At 43.1% G+C, this 16603-nt stretch overlaps 1 pseudogene across 1 annotated transcript in view; it reads right to left on the bottom strand.

The window, feature by feature from the left end:
• The window catches only part of LOC147437840 (low-temperature-induced cysteine proteinase-like), a 124405-nt pseudogene that overhangs the window by 93289 nt on the left and 14513 nt on the right, over nt 1-16603 (bottom strand). The window contains exon 2 of the transcript XR_015184907.1: nt 2831-3066. The product of XR_015184907.1 is annotated as a low-temperature-induced cysteine proteinase-like (transcript). The remainder of the gene's footprint in view (nt 1-2830; nt 3067-16603) is intronic.

Genomic DNA, 16603 nt, shown 5'->3' with positions numbered 1-16603 from the left:
CGCTCTAGCCACCAAGCCGTGTTTTGTTTTGAAGTATTGAATTCCAGTCAAAGGCTTATTCGTGAAATTCCTTTGTGTCATAAAGTTTATCAAGTAAAGATTCGGGTGAGAACTAAAGTCTACTGCCCTACAGGCAAGTTTCATGGTCCCATTGATGTCACGAGACTGTGACAATTTTCCAAGTGTCCACCTCGTATGTGTGGCAAGAGTCCACTTTCCTTGCATGCTTTGCAACTTTGAGGGTCGCCCGGCTATCAAGTGTCCTCTTGCCATGCACACGGCACTAGTGTGTATATATTGAGCTGGTAAGCACCTCTCTCCTAGGTGCCCTGTAGCACTTCAAGCAATTCAGCCCACATAAAAAAGACATAATCATTGCAGACAATCATCATTGTCCATGGCTATGTACCAATTTGGCGATACATGAGGAGGGGGAGAAAGAGTATGAGTGGGTGAGACTAAATAGGCACTCTTAAATACTTTTTGCCCAACCTTGGCAGGTGAAATGTTCTTCCAATGATAAGGAGAAGGAACAAACTTTGATATGAGAAATGAAATGAAATGAAATGTTATATATGTTAAGAGAGAGAGAGAGAGAGAGAGAGAGAGAGAGTCAGCTCACCTTTTTGGGAGAGATACAATGTACATACCTAGATGAATCCACGATATGCCTAAACTCACCTTTAAAGGAAAGTGCAAGGTAAAGACGTGCAAGGTAAGGACTCATGGTAGTCATCCACAAGTCAGTATAACCATCAGCTCCATCATGCATAGTATTGACTAACTACTACGACATCCCCACTAACGTTGTCAATGACCAATAGTGGTTGTAGAACTAGGTACTAATATATGCTAATTGTTACATTTTTGGGTTCTCTTCTTCCACACAAACACGTGAGCATACATCAATACAAAGACCTGTATATTGAGTTACTGCCATAACTCTAGGGATGCATGACATACTCAGCCACAATGAAGCCTAGCACTAAAAGACGCATTAAATAGGAAAAATAAGCACAAAAATAAGGTAGTTGATGCACACCACAGAAGATAGAAAGAATCAATACAATATCATGTTTTAGAGAGAGAATTTTCAAAAACTGCTTTTGTGGCAGATAAAGGGCTGAAAATAGCTTCCATGAGGGAGATGTAGTGTCAAGACTACGATCCTATGGGAGATAACCAAAGAGCATCTTTCGGGAAAGGAACTATATACAGGACTAGGACCTACATATAATATTTCCAGGTAGTGATTTACCAGTCTACTCTCTACGTTCTAGGACGAGGGCTAGAGGGAGCTGCTCGAAGATGATGACTATGGTGATGGCCTGGACCGTAGACCTCACAGAGGCAAAATTCTGCAGTGGTATGGTTGTATGCATTTCTATGGGGCCTAGATGGCTTCCAATGCGTGACAACGTTCAGGTTATGCGGTTCTTTGTACAGTTACACGATGGGTTGCTTGGCGATATGTGTGTGCACCTACCAAGGCGAGAACTTGTGCTGATATTTTGAGAATATCTTGTACATGCCACCCCTAGAGTGGATTCATGCTTTGTATGTGAAGACTTTAATAATGAGGAAAAAAGTTCTGGTGTTTGAGAGATGGATACCCACTAGGTTTCTTCCCTTGCTCGTAGTGTGGTGAGATTGAAATAGTTTTTCTTTTGGTTGGACTGCTACTTGGATGCATGGTATGAGCAACCCTTCAGTATTCCCCTCAAGCTCTCTAGCAGTTTCTAGGGAATTTTAATAGAAAGGAGGGGAGGCATCTCTTAGAGCAACTTAATCACCCTTTATCTTAATCCATGGTCCGTCTCTTTACGTATTTTCTTGAGGTCTGTCTTTTGACGTTGTTTCTTAAGCATGGTCCTTAAAACTTTGTTTTGAGACCATGCCAGAATTTTCATGCATATTCAGATGTGAGCAGCCACTCATTGTTGGTTGTTGGGCTTGTGACTCTATTTTCTAGACAACTGACACGTACATACTAGCTAACATAAATATAAAATCACAAATAAGAAAGAATCCCCCCTCCATTATTCTTCCGTTGCCTACAGCCCTCTCTTTTGTTGCAAGCTTGCGCCCTCGTCTCACTGCTGTGAGCTCCCCTCCTGCTGTACCCCCTGCGTCGCTGCTCCACCTTTCTACCCCCCTGTCCCACTTTCCTTCTCCTATGCCCCACACAACAGAAATCCCCTCAAGTGCGCCACACATTTGCTTGCCTCCCAGACCCCTTCCCACATTCACTGCCTGCACCCTCCTGCCCCGCCAGTCACTGCCTCCAAAAAGCCCTCCCTCCGTCTGCAGGGAAATGTAAAGCTCCTTTGGAGCACAAAAGGCAATTCTGACACAAAGGCAGCCCAATGTGACATGGAAGATAGGTCCAACAGATGGAGGCCGCTTTGACCATCACGAGTGAGAGATCAAAGTGTGTGTGTGCATGTGGGGTGTGTGTGTGTGTGTGTGTGTGTGTGTGTGTGTGTGTGTGTGTGTGTGTGTGTGTGTGTGTGCATTGTGTGTGTGTGTGTGTGTGTGTGTGTGAGAGAGAGAGAGAATCTAAGTAGATTCCCTGCCTCCTATTTTATCAGAACCGTGCTATCGTTGATTCTTAAGCGTGGTCCCTAAAACTTTTGTTGAAACCACGCCCCAATTTTCATGCATTCAGGTGCGAGCAGCCACTCATTGATAGACAACTACCCTGTCGAATATCTATCTAGACCACAAGCGTCATTGATGATGATCCTGATGTGTTTCTTTGGCTTTACTCTGTAGACATCTATACAAGAAAACATAGTATCATGTTTGTTTAACATTAAGAACAATGTACCTTATTGGTGTCACATTGGCCTTGGCGACCTTTGTAAGGGTAATGCTTTTCCGAATCAATGCCACCATTGTTGATAATGAACTCAAATGCATACACCATAAGACCACCATCACATCCCATATTATGAGACCTATCACAGTCCACTAGCTCTTGTTCAGATAAGGTGACCAAATCGCCTGTCACAATATGGTTAATACCTTCAATAGCACCAATTGTTGAGAAAGCCCAACAACTACCTGCAAGATAAAACACAACTTCATTTATCATTCAAGTCGTCAGAAATCTTTCACACTGTTGTGGAAGAAAACAAAAACAAAAATAAGACAGCCTTTTGAATTCATAAGCTTTGGGAAGATGGCTCAGATCATAGGTGCCAAAAAGATGGATCATAGTTTATATGTTAAAGATGGCTCTTAGGTGGCCAAAAGGTTCCTGCAAGATAAACGCACTTTCATTAAGTGATATTCAAATCATCAGAAATCTCACACATTGTTGTGGAAGAAAAAAAAAACATAAGACAACATTTTGAATACAAAAATTGCGAACTTAAAGTGAAGGTTTTTAGTTGTGGCTAAACTTACCATGACATCATCAAAACAAGCAGATGCCATATGCACCAATAATAATGAGGGCAAGGAAACAGATGAAGTTGTTTAGGAAACTGCCGGTTGTTTTGTGATCGACTCACAAAGAGCTACAAGTGTGTGGTTTGTATCCAAGTATATGAAGAGTCTTTGAGTCTAAAAAGAAGATGCATATCATGATTTGGAAACTACACAAGATAGTATGAATGTATCATTTGATACATATGAACAAGAGCAAGAGCCTATGTGTATTGCAAAGGAAAGGCATGCATATGATGTTGATGTAATCCAAGATGAGGATGGCATCATTGATGTTTTCCTATGTGGCATATACATGGTTCCAACATATGGTGATACTCCTACTTATGGGCATGCCGATTCAGAGGGGGTGCAGGTCTTATAGAGCGACGATGGGCTTCCAATTGGTATAGGCATTTTTGAAGAAGATAAAGCAAAGGAGTAATGCATAGACAAGTCTATGTACGTGACTGACGCCCCAGAATTAACAGATGCAGAGGATGTTGCTGAGCTTCTATGTGGCAAAGTTGATGGTGTGGGAAAGGAATACCAACAGGTGCATGAAGATCTTAAAGCTAGAGGGGATGAAGACGGTGAGCCGGATCGTCTGTCAAGGTGACAAGGCAACCAAATTTTTCAAAAGATGCTTGCTAGCTTCTTTAAAGGATATGCACGATATGGATTTTTGTATTGTATTCCCCTTATTGTTGATCGTGTCAAGGATCTTATGGTTGTCAGCAGAAGGGAGTAGTTGCTCTTGTGTGCATGCCAAAAGACAAATTCTGATGCCAATTACCGAAAGGGTTTGGATGCTTTCTCTTGATTTAGAAGAGGTTTTCATGTTTTGCAAAGATTACAGGTGCTATGCGCTCAGCATGAAGTTCAAACCGAGTGCATCTTGAAAATTTTGGAACAACAACATGGTTGCATGGTATTGGGCCAAGCTATGGTGTTATGTCCTGGAACCACCAACAACAGAAGTTCCTAAGGCAAAACCCTATTCCAAGGAACTTCCGTTCCTTATTCCAAATCCTTGAGAACCAAGGTTCTCGCCTCTGGATCTCACCTTCCAGACTCAGGGCATGACATCCCTGCAACTCTCTTTTCCAACTCTGTTTCCAAAGTCCTCTTCCCGCAGAACAACTCTGCTTTCCCGGACGCGAAGTCCTTACTTGGGAATCTCAACTTCCGGATCACAACTTGAGAGACTACCTCTCTCCAACCCGTGGATCTACTTCCCAAACTCAGGTACAAAACCCTTGGGCTGATCTGGCTCTAGTCCCTCAGAGCGCTTTTCTCCCGCAGAGGCTCACGCCTTCCTCTGCTCCTACTCCCTCACGAAGAGGAAGTACACCTGCAATCAAATACTCAGAGATCATAACATGAAAATCGTTACCTTCAAAGTCTCGACGATCGAAACACAACTCGGTTCTCGAAAAGCAATTCCCTGGAAGAGATCTCTACATAGAAAATCCTCTCTTCCAATCCTACACACCAAAGAGATGTGTTCTCGGGTTCCTTCTCGTAAATCAGCCCCGTCTATGACGTTTATGGGCTGAAAACAGAGAAAAACAGCAGCTTGTCGCGATGAAAACACGCTCCGTAGGCACTTCTTCGCGAGGGAACTCGCGCACTGGGTCTTGGCGACATCTGGTACACTTGGGACAGTCATGGGCATCACCGGCAAACGTCTTCTTTGTGGGTGAACTCTGCAGCAGCATCTCCTTCTTGCAAAAACTGATCCTCCTCTCTGAGTGAGGGCATGTGATGCTTTTATAGCTCCTAGCCACGGGCACGATAGCTGGTCGCGTAGAGATCGCGGCCGTTTTTTTTTTTGTTTCGTTGTTCCAAAAAAAAAAATCATTTTTTTAACGATGTTCTGCCAGAAAAAGAGAGAGAGAAAACGTTGGCTGATCTGTTGCCTTATTTATCAGATGGCTGCCCGCTTATTAAGTGAGCGGCCGGTGTATTTTAAAAATAGTCTGAACCTGCCCAAAAACTCAATAAAACCTTATAAGTTAAAAACAATGCTTTCACAGCACTTCCCAGGCATCTCTGGATGCAATCACACCCACAGTTGCAATGTAGACATAGACTTCCTCTCGGGAAAGCATCTGCTTTCTCGAAAAGCAATCCCGCTTTCTCAGAAAGCATCTGTTTTTCCTCAAAGTTTCCTCTGAACCCATCTTCATTCAAGTGCTTGCTTTTCCTTGTGCACAATTCTAACACAGTTCGGAATTTCCTCCCGACTATGGATATTCCCCTTCCGATGCACCCATCACCCACCTTGTGACGCATCAGGAATACCCATCACCTAGTCCTTTCCTACCGAACTTACGGTACAATCTCCTTCGCGATGCTCTGTCACCCATCCTATGACGCATCAGAGATGTCCGTTCCCGGATGGTCGGATACTTCTTTCCGATGCTCCCTGTCACCCATCCTATGTGACGCATCAGAAGTACCCGTTCCTGGTGGCCTTACAAATATTCCCGTTCTCAGTGCTCCCGTCATTATTTTGAATGACGCACTAGGAATACTCTGTACTCGGATGTCTCCAGTGAGAAAAGCCCTCACTTAAAATTCCAATAATTCATTTAGAATTATTTTTCCTTGGTGTTCCAAGCGAGAAAACCCTCTCACTTATAAATCCAATAATTCATTTAGAATTATTTTTCTCTTAGATAAAGCCAATTTAGCAACAGAAACAAGGTTAAAGAATGCAGATGTTACTTGATTGAAGTGTATATGTTAATTGAGCAATGCTGGGACGCGATCACAAGCAAGTGCAGTGGTGAATATATGTCAGAATGCAAAGGCAATTATGCACCCAAGTGTAGGGATTTGATGCTTATAAAAAGAGGGTTGTATGGTAAAAGCCTCTTAAAACATAGAAGGCAAGTTTGGGTAGTTGGAAGCTATGTGGTCAGTTGTAGAAAGGGAAGTGAGGGAGAGACTAACTATAGTGGTGTACGAGGGAGGCCGCAATGTCACGTGCACATGGCTCTATGTGCCACGTGGACATGCTTCATCGACTTCCAGCGCCAGTTTTCCACCTATCCCTAGATAGGAGTGACTAGAATCCTAGGAGTGTCTAGAATCCTAGGAGGATTAATACCAACAATTTTGTGAGCCTCTTCGCATGTCCGAACAAGTTCATAGATTAGAATTCCCAGTTTTGGAACCTTCTTGCATAAATGGATTGTACAAGCATTTTGACAAATGTTGTTATACTACGGTAGACGTATGGCATGACATACATGTAGTTTTAGGTTAGAGGAATCAATGAGCATTCCCCGCCTCAATCAGATTCTTGGATCGGCAAATGTGCCACAGTTTCACCCGAAAACTTCGCTTGGTCAAACTTATTACTAAATCAATTTAATGATTTGTTTTATAAAAATTTGACAAAGGTTTTGCCCTACCTAAGCCTGAAGAGGTTTATAACCTGCAAATCTCACCTATAAATCACACCTATTAAAGGAGCAAGTCATCTAGCGATTTCTCTCAAATTTGCTAGCGCTCCATCAGCTTTGGCGTTTTTGCAATAGTGCAGCTAGCATTTTTGCATCAGGCAAGCTAGCGTTTTTGCATCAGGCAAGCTCGCCTTTTTGCATCATCCATCAGCCCTGGTGTTTTGCTCCATAGCAGTAAATCAGCCCTAGCGCTTCGCAAATTCAGCAAGTCAGCCAGCGTTTTCAGATTTCAGCCCCTTTCGCTCGCCAGAAACAGCTTGGATCTGACCTCGCCAATTCTCACATTGCAGTCCGGTACTTCAGCAGCCCACTGAGCCTCTCCTCAAACCATTTTCTCGCCACATCGAGTGCAAGCCCTTCATTCCTCTTACATTGAGAGTGCAAATCAGCCCCAAATCTACCCCTTAGTGACCATCCGCAATCCCACATCGAGAAGGATCCAAAGGTGCATCAAATCAGCCCCAGAGGTGCTTCATCTTTAAGAGTTACCAAGGCAACATTCCCCATTCGAGTGAATAGAGTCTGCACTTGAGATATTGCATGTGTGTACATTTCATTTATGCAATCAAAAGCAATCACCACATCGGCAACCGTGTCGGGGGCCCATGAGAGGGTTGGTTGGGAGTCGGGACCCCATCGGGTGTCATTCTCCTCATTTCTCTCTCCCACCCTCTACACATTTCTACCTCTCTATCTCATTCCCTCTCTTCAAGGCAATAAAAGGAACCATCATTCATGCTAAGAAGCAATCGGTAACGCGAGGAAAGAAGTAAAGATTTATGTAAGTGTAAACCCTTGATCTTCAACATTTCAATTCCAGTGCACCTGACATTGGTATCAGAGCTTTGAAGATTTTGCACTAATCCGCTAACCCCAAAAAAAAAATCCTCGTGTTTTTGGTTGTGTTTGCAGCCCTTCAATGATAATCCTCCCTCCCTTGGAACAGCAGGCATGCCATAGCGCGCGAGACCGTGCGCCTTAAGCGTCGGAAAATAGCAACCAATTGTATACCGGGCGTTGCATGCGGGGTGCGTCGATGAGAGGACAGATAGTCTCCCAAAGATTAGTCTCCAACCTTTCTTGTCCAAGAATGGAAATCCTTGCATGGTCAAGACTTGTAGCGGTATGGAGAACTCCACCAATTCAGAAGGCGAGCAAGTTCCACCTGAAGATCCTCCCATGAGTCCTCCCTCCACCCCTCCATCCTTGCCGCCCAATCCCATGGATTCCATGATGCAGATGATGATGAAGTAATGTAGCAAGAAGAAGCACGTCGAGTAGAGCGTGTGGAAGTGGCGAAGCGAGAGAAACGTCAATTGACGGGCAAAGCCAAGGCTAGTAGACGGGAGCGCAAGGTAGACGCCAAGGCTCATAGGCAGGAAAGAGAAGCCATGCATGATCTCATCATAACTTTGGCAATCCGATCCGATACCTCTTCTTTGGAGCCAGATTATGAAAAGCTTGCTAAAACCATCGCGGTGGCGGCCAATGCTACACGAACAACCAGCAAACAATTCCCAAGAAGATTACGTTTAGTATGTATGACAGTAAGATGGATGCTCCTCCCTCTCAAGCTTAGTAGGGAGGAGTTCGAGGAGGATCTAAAGACTCGCTTCTTGCCTCCACAGTACCTGCAACGATTGAAAGAGGATTTTCGGGCTTTGTCTGAACAAGGTAAACCTATGATGTCGTATCCTAACCGTGTCACAAGACGGGCACCACGTGCCAATAGGAAAGAACAGACTTTTAGTACTTCAATAACACATGAACTGGAGAGAGAGACGACAAGCGACACGGAGTGGCGGAATTCTATCCCAGAGAGTATTGGCCCCAAACCTTGGCGCTCCTTTCGGTATTTCTTTATATTGCATCAACATAGTACAAGCCGATACTCCAAACTCTGCACCTTCTCCAAGAAGCATGACAGAGAATGAGCCCTTAGCACATATTTAAAGGCCCCTGGCCTATTAAAAGCAGTTTACATGAAAAGCCTTCAAACTCAAAAGCTTCTAGCCCAAAAGCAATGCCAAAAAGCTGCCAATGTAAATCCGTGCAACAATCAACACAAAACGCGAAAATCTGTACAGTATGCCATGTCATCATGTCAACACAATTTCCAGAATTTCCATACAACTGCCACGTCATCAGCTACTACGCAATTCTCTCTGTGTGTGTGGGTCCTACTTTATTTTAATCCTTTATGTCACTTGGGGCCCCATCGGACAGGGTCCCCATAAGTTGGTAGGACTTCTTCTTCTCTTACTTGTTCTTCTTAGGGTTTGAGCCCCTCGGTCGGCATCTGTAAGTTGGCTCCATTCTTCAGGGCTTTGACATGTCAGCAGTTTGTGACATCCCCCCTTCTTGAAAGAAAGTAATCGTCCGCGATTACAACATATCTGGAAAACAACTCAAGTTAGCTCAAAAATTTCCGAGGGACAATCACTTTGCTCTTTTTGTTAAGGAGTTAGCTTCTCCTTTCGCTCTTTTGATCAAGGAGTTGGCTTCTCCTTTCGTCCAGATCGGAACTCTTGATATTCCGGCGTAGTAAAATTAGCCATCACACCCAGACCGTACTGATCTTCCACGGGTGTCTTGATGCACTAAAAAATTACATACCCAGGCAATCTCATCCAAGTAGGAATATTCAATGGTTGGCAAATCACAATGCAACACAAATGCTCACATATGCATGTTACAAGACATAGAAACATAAAGTCGCGGATGAACACTCCCACCGCAAATAATCATCCAAGTCCGGGCCATGAGCGGTTCAACGACTCCCTCATCACTCCTCCCACAAATAACCTAAAAAGGTCCGGGCCATGAGATATAGAGGCCTTTTACAACCAAACACCCCCTAGACCGTAGCCTGCGTCGTTTGGAGGTGCTGAGAGTAACCACTGCTCAAGACTTCTTAATACTCCTCCTGTATAACCATCCAGGTCCGGGCCGGGAGTCACAACAACAATACTCCTCCCGTAATAACCACAAGGATCCGGGCCATGAGTAAAAACAACACTCTTCAATCATTCAATACTCCCCCCGCAAAAGGGTCCGGGCCATGAGTATGAACAAGCATTCTCAAACATCATTTCTCACTACTCCACCCGGAAGTAAAATCACCAATCATTGAAACCAGTATTAAAACCAGAGTCAAACAAATCAAATCGACACCAAGACAGGTTCAAAACAAATACCATCCATTTCAAACAAATTCCAAACAGGATCACCAAACAAGTTCTCAAACAAATTTCAAACTTAAACAACAATCTCGACATTAGTCGAGCTCGAAAAATCGACTGACTTTCCATCATGAAACCTGCACCAAAAAAAAATAGGGTTAGATTCATTCCATAAGGTCGTAGCCGAGCAGAGCATGTTCCATCAGCTCTTGGACAGATAGTGTTTCTTTGGCGGCGATGGTAGTCCAAACATAGCAATAGCATTGGACCTCCGAGGTCATCTGCTCGTGAAGAGACATCTACTGAGAGATGTCAAGTTCAAGTTAAAATCTGCTAGGGTTTCCATAGCAAGCATTTCAAAATACCCCATTCTACCAGAAGTTGCACTCCAAAGGAAGATGTTAGAAATCATATAGCTTCGGGCAAAAATTTTCTTGAAAGCTTGCCAAGTCCTTGGAAGTGTGCGGCTTGGTAGCTATAGATATCAACATTTGCATGGCACTGCTTTTGAGAAAAACAGTGACTCGAAGTCTTGGATCCTTCTCTTGCAAGTGATCTTTTTGGCTTATGCCTTGTAAGACATGAGCGGTGAAGACCGTAGCGCGCCCGATACACGATGAAGGGTGGGAGTGACTAATAAGTCCGGGGTCGAGACCCGAAGATACTTCAAGTAAAATTCCAATAGCTCTGTCTGCTCTTTTGTAGGACCGGTATGCTTTCAGAAAAGCACACGCCTAATGCTCTGATACCACTGTCACAAGACGGCACCATGTGCCAATAGGAAAGCACAGACTGAACAAACTTTTAGCACTTCAATAACAATTGAACTGAACTGAAAGAGAGAAACGACACGCGACACGGAGTGGTGGAATTCCACCCTAGAGAGTATTGGCCCTAAACCTTCGCGTCCCTTTTGGTTATTTCTTTATATTGCATCAACACAATACAAGCCAGCACTCCAGCACCTTCGCCACGAAGCATGCCAAAGAATGAGCCCTTAGCACATATTTAAAGGCCCCTCGTCTATGAAAAGCAATTTACATGAAAAGCCTTCAAACTCAAAAGCTTCTGGTCCAAAAGCAATGCCAAAAAGCTGTCAACGTAAATCACGGAATTTCATACAACAGTCAACGCAAAACACAGAAATCCGTACAGTGTACCATGTCATCATGTCAGCACAATTTCCGGAATTTCCATACAGCTGCCACATCATCAGCTATTACGCAATTCTCTCTGTGTGTGGGTTCTGCTTTATTTTAATCCTTTATGTCACTTGGGGCCCCATCCGACGAGGTCCCCATAAGTTGGTAGGACTTCTTCTTTTGTTACTTGTTCTTCTTAGGGTTTAGGCCCCTCGACCGACATCTGTAAGTTGGCTCCATTCTTCACGGCTTTGACACGTCAACAGTTTGTGACAAACCGTGTGTCTCAGTTAGGTGGACAATTGAGGAAATCGGATGAAGAAAGGTTGGAGGCCTTTCTCTTTGGATTGGACCACTCAATCAAGTTTGACAAGGAAGCCCGTGATCCAAAGACATTGCAAGAGGCAATACACTTGGCTCAACTCCAAGAGATGAAGCACAAGAAGGGAAGACGGCCAACGGTAATGGTAACTCTTCCTCTCCTGACTCCTCTAAAGACAAGGACAAAGATTCTAATGGGAATGGTAACAATAAAAAGAACTCTCAAAATTGTTCATTCTGCCGGTGAGTATGTGTATATGTCAGGACAAGAAAGTCAGGGATGCTATTTTCAAACTTGGAGAGCTAGTAAGGTACAACACAAGACTCCACTCAACTATACTTTTTTTATGTACACAATAATCTCAACTAGCACTTTGTGTATCCTTGTGTGTTTTCTTGCAGATTTGTGAGCTCCAAGGAAATTGAAATAGATGATATCCCTGCTGCTCAAACAATTGCAACAAAAACTGTGTGCGCCATTGAGGATGCATTTCCTCGATCGGTCCTTCTTAGTAGAGTAGTGCACGCACGATGGATGTTCTTCTTAGAGAGGTTTTTAAAGACTCTGAGAAAGATTGTGCAGCTACGGTCTCAACAAGAGCCATGTATGGCGAAAGGGTGGATCGTGCAAGAGGCATCTAAGGATAAGGGTAAAGGAAAATCTGATAAACCTCAGCTCACACCACCTGATGAGAAAATTATTCAAGGAATCTTAGGTGGTCAATTAAGTAGAGAAGAACAGGCATTGTCTGCAAAGGAACGTAGGTGTTTCCATTGTCACATAGTAGGTTAAATAAAAATGGATTGTCCTAAGAAACAATCCAAAAAGGAACCCACTACTGCGTCAACTTCTGACTCTACTGCTCAAGTGAATGCTACGAGCGTGGTAAAGCAAGAAGCTAACCAAGAGGGAACTTTTGAAGAGGAGGAACTCATAAGATGTTATGGACATGTTAATGGTCAAAGGGTCATTGTGTTATTCAATTTGAAAGTTCTCGTGATGTCATAAGTGAATCTCTTGTGAAACGTGCACGTCTTCAAACTTCTCCTATCCCCACCCTCCCGATGCAAGGGTTCTCAGAAGGCATGGACGCTTCGATCTCTCAAGAATGTCATGATGTCAAATTGGTCATTCAACAATTCACTCGTCGTTTTGTAGTCTCTAAACTTGTAGAATGTGATATCATTTTGGGCATTAAATGGTTTCGTAGGTTCAAGCCCATTGTTGATTGGGACAAGTTTATGCTTCTCATCAATGATAAATGTGTCGTAGCCCGTCCTCATCCAAGGCGAGAGTGGTATTCTCTCTCATCTCTCAAGTCCACGCTAAAAGAGAGCTACGTCGAGGAGCCCAAGCGGCGGTTACCTATGTCAACCCCACATCAAGGACTTGGGTATTGTATGGTAAGTTGTTTGCTAAGTTTGAGCACTTATGATCTCCCCCCTTGAATCCCTCACGAGCGACCTGAGAATCATGGCATCAACCTTGTGAACGGAGCACAACATGTAAGTTTCCATATCGTTTGAACAAGACTAATAAAGAGGAGCTAGAGCGCCAACTAGATGAGTTTTTGGATAGGGATTTTATATGTCCAATGTAAGTCCTTTTGCCGCTTCAATTCTTTTTATTCATACAAAAGATGGCTCATCGCGGTTATATATGTATTACTAGACCCTCATAAGATGACGGTCAAGAACAAGTTTTCTATGTCTCGCATCGAATACATTTTGGAGCGTCTCAATGGGGCTATCGTGTTTTTGAAGATCGACTTGAAGAGTGGCTACCACCAAGTAACAATCGCAAAGTGAGAGACATCTATAAGACCGCCTCTAGGATTGAACGCGGACATTACAAGTTCATTGTTATGTCGTTTGGTCTGATTGGTGCGCCTGGTACATTTAATCGTATGATGATGCGTATCTTCATTGATTTGGCTGGTAAGTGCGTGTTTATTTTTCTAGATGACATTCTCATTTTCTCTACTTCCTGGGAGGAGCATGCTATAGATGTGGAGAAAGTTTTAGGCCGATTAAATGCTAACCGTCTTTATACTGCAGCAAAGAAGTCGGAATTTTTTCCAACTACTATGTGCTATTTGGGCTACATCATCTCTCCCGACGGCATTCAGCTTGATCCCGCCGAGGTTTGTGAGGTAAGAGAGTGGCCTATGCTTGAGACGGCATACGATGTTCGCTCATTTCTTAGTTTGCGTCACGCATACAGTTCTCATATCAAACACTTTGCACATATTGCCGCACCATTGCCTGATTTATTACAAGGTGTCAAGACTCGCTATCGACGCGTAGTTATGATCGATGCAGCTACGAGTGCTTTTGAAGCGCTCAAAGTAGCAATCATAGAAGCAACATGCCTCGTCCTTCCCTATTGGGAGGAGGCTTTTGAGGTTTGGACTGACGCTAGCAACATTGTCATCGGTGCAATGTTACAACAAAATAACCATCCAACGGCACTTCTCTCTCATAAACTAAATAGTGCTGAAAAAAATTATTATACTAAGAAACTTCTCTCTGTCATTCATGTATTGAAACATTGGAAGCATTTTATTTAAGGACGTGAGTTTATCATTCGCATACATCACAAAGCCCTTAGGTGGCTTCAATCTATACCTAGTGTACATTGCGGTGATAAACAAGCACGATGGTCTCAATTTTTAGAGCAATTTGGTGGTATGATTGTGTACCTAGCAAAGCTAACCCTGTTGCCGATTCACTTAGTAGGAAAGGTCAAGTTCTCTCATCAAAAACGCATTATTTTTTCCATTAATCAAGGTGTTGGTTTAGATGATTACAAGCACTCAATGCACAAGGTCCATGCAATTATGTCATTCGTGATGAATGGCTTTTCTTTAGGAACTGTGCTATCTTCTCACAGAGCACCAATTCTCCATGGCACACATGATGCATTAACGGGTGGTCACCAAGGTATCAATGCTACATTAGAGAAGTTGAAGGATATTTCTATTGACCAAAGATACGTAAGGATGTGTACAACAACAAGGGCTACTCATGTCGTTACCTATCCTTGACGATCGATTGAGGACAAAAGTATGGATTTTGTAACTAATTTCTCTCCTCTCTCATCTGCACAGGACACGCAATGTCTAACTATCGTCGATAGGTTTAGCAATCTTGCATGTTAATTCCTTGCAAGGTCAATGTTACTGCACAAGATGTTCTACAATTGTTCATAAAGCATTGGTAACCATTATGTGGTCTACCAAAATCAATTGTGTTATCGAATTGTGATACCAAGTTCACATCCCATTTTTGGCATGCTTTGTTTGAAAATTTTCGCACTAAGTTAAATTTCTCTTTTGTATTTCATCCACAATCTGATGGGCAAATTGAAATATACAACCAGTTTGCATTTGATATTCTCAAAACGTATCTTCATGACAAACAAATTAAGAATACTATATATAAGAATATTTGTTCAAATTGTCCTAAATGATTCGTTCTATAGTGCGATTGGTCATACTCCATATGAGGTAGTGTTTGGCCGACCTTTTCAATCTTTGTTGACTAGGTCCATTTTCAAATTTAATGATGGCTAAGCATGCTAATAATCATCAACCAGATGTCACATTCAAGGAGGGTGACCAGTGTTTTTAAAGATTATGAAGCAACGTCTCAAGCAAGTTGGTAAGAGGTGTCCTAAACTCTCATTTCATATGTATGGTCCGTTTTCGATCGTCCAAAAGGGTGAACCTTCACAGACCATTCCAGACGAGGAGCAACCAGACACAATTGATGAGGCCGAAGTTATGCAGCCGCAACAAATCCTTTTGCATCGATTCAAGCATGGAACAAAGAAGCAAGCAAGGCAATACTTACTAAAGTTCAAGGATCGAGACACATGAAGCTACTTTGGTGGATGAGGAATTTTTCATCGACTATCCAGATTTGCTCGCCTCGTACAAGGAGGCCATGCACCTCGATACTCGTACCTCACCTTAAGCAGGAAGGTCACATGCACATGGCTCGGTGTGCCACAAGGACATGCTTCATCGACTTCCATAGCCAGTATTCCACCTATTCCTAGATAGGAGTGTCTAAAATCCTAAAAGGATTATTACCCACAATTTTTTGAGCATGTTCACAAGACCTGCATGTCTGGACAAGTTTATTAGATTAATTTTTCCAGTTTTGGAACCCTCCAAGCGTTTTGACAGATGTTGTTATACTACAATAGGCATCTGGCATGACATGCATGTAGTTTTAGGTTAGAGGAATCCAATGAGTCATTCCCTATGTCCATCGGATCCCTGGATCAGCAGATGTACGACAGTTTCACCCAGAAACTTAGCCTAGTCAAACTTATTAATCAATCATTTTAATAATTTATTTTATAATAATTTGACGAAGATTTTGCCCTATCTAAACCTTAAAAGGTTTATCTCACCTATAAAGGAAGCAAGTCATCTAGCGATTTCTCTCAGATTTACTAGCACTCCATCAGCCTTGGCATTTTTGACATAGTTACCCGGAACGCGGAACGAGAACGGTGACCCCCGCGGAATAGGGGAACGGCTAGGGATCTACGGGAACGGCACGGAACAGGAGGCATAAAAAATACCCAAATAATGCAATTTTTAGCTCTACTTGTTTGAAATTTGAATACAAGTAGTATTAGAGTCCTTTGACTCTAATACTCACAAAAAACACGATTTGAAGACCCCTAGGCCATGGATGATGCAAGAGGGAGAGGGAGAGAGAGGGAGAGAGCTTGAGAGGGAGAGAGAGGGAGAGAGAGCTTAAGAGTGAGGAAGAGAGCTTGAGAGAGAGAGGGGGAGAGCTTGAGACTCGAGAGTCGAGAGAGCTTAAGGCTTAAGCCTTAGACCTTGAGGGCATGTGGATTTGCTTGAGAAGGGAATGGGTGTGAGGGGGCGCATTTTGAGTCCTTGCACACTTTAAAAAACACCTAATGTTCACTACAAATTTGCAAAAAATTGCCCATTTCTCCCCATTTTGAGAGTTGGCCCTAGTGCTTTGCAAATTCAACAGATCAGCCAGCATTTTCAGATATCAA

Source organism: Adiantum capillus-veneris, chromosome 17 (genome assembly GCF_014529385.1).
Source record: "Adiantum capillus-veneris isolate H3 chromosome 17, ASM1452938v2, whole genome shotgun sequence".
Classification (NCBI taxonomy): domain Eukaryota; kingdom Viridiplantae; phylum Streptophyta; class Polypodiopsida; order Polypodiales; family Pteridaceae; genus Adiantum; species Adiantum capillus-veneris.
Note: the sequence above shows the minus strand (reverse complement) of the source record. Positions and strands in the feature narration are given on the sequence as shown.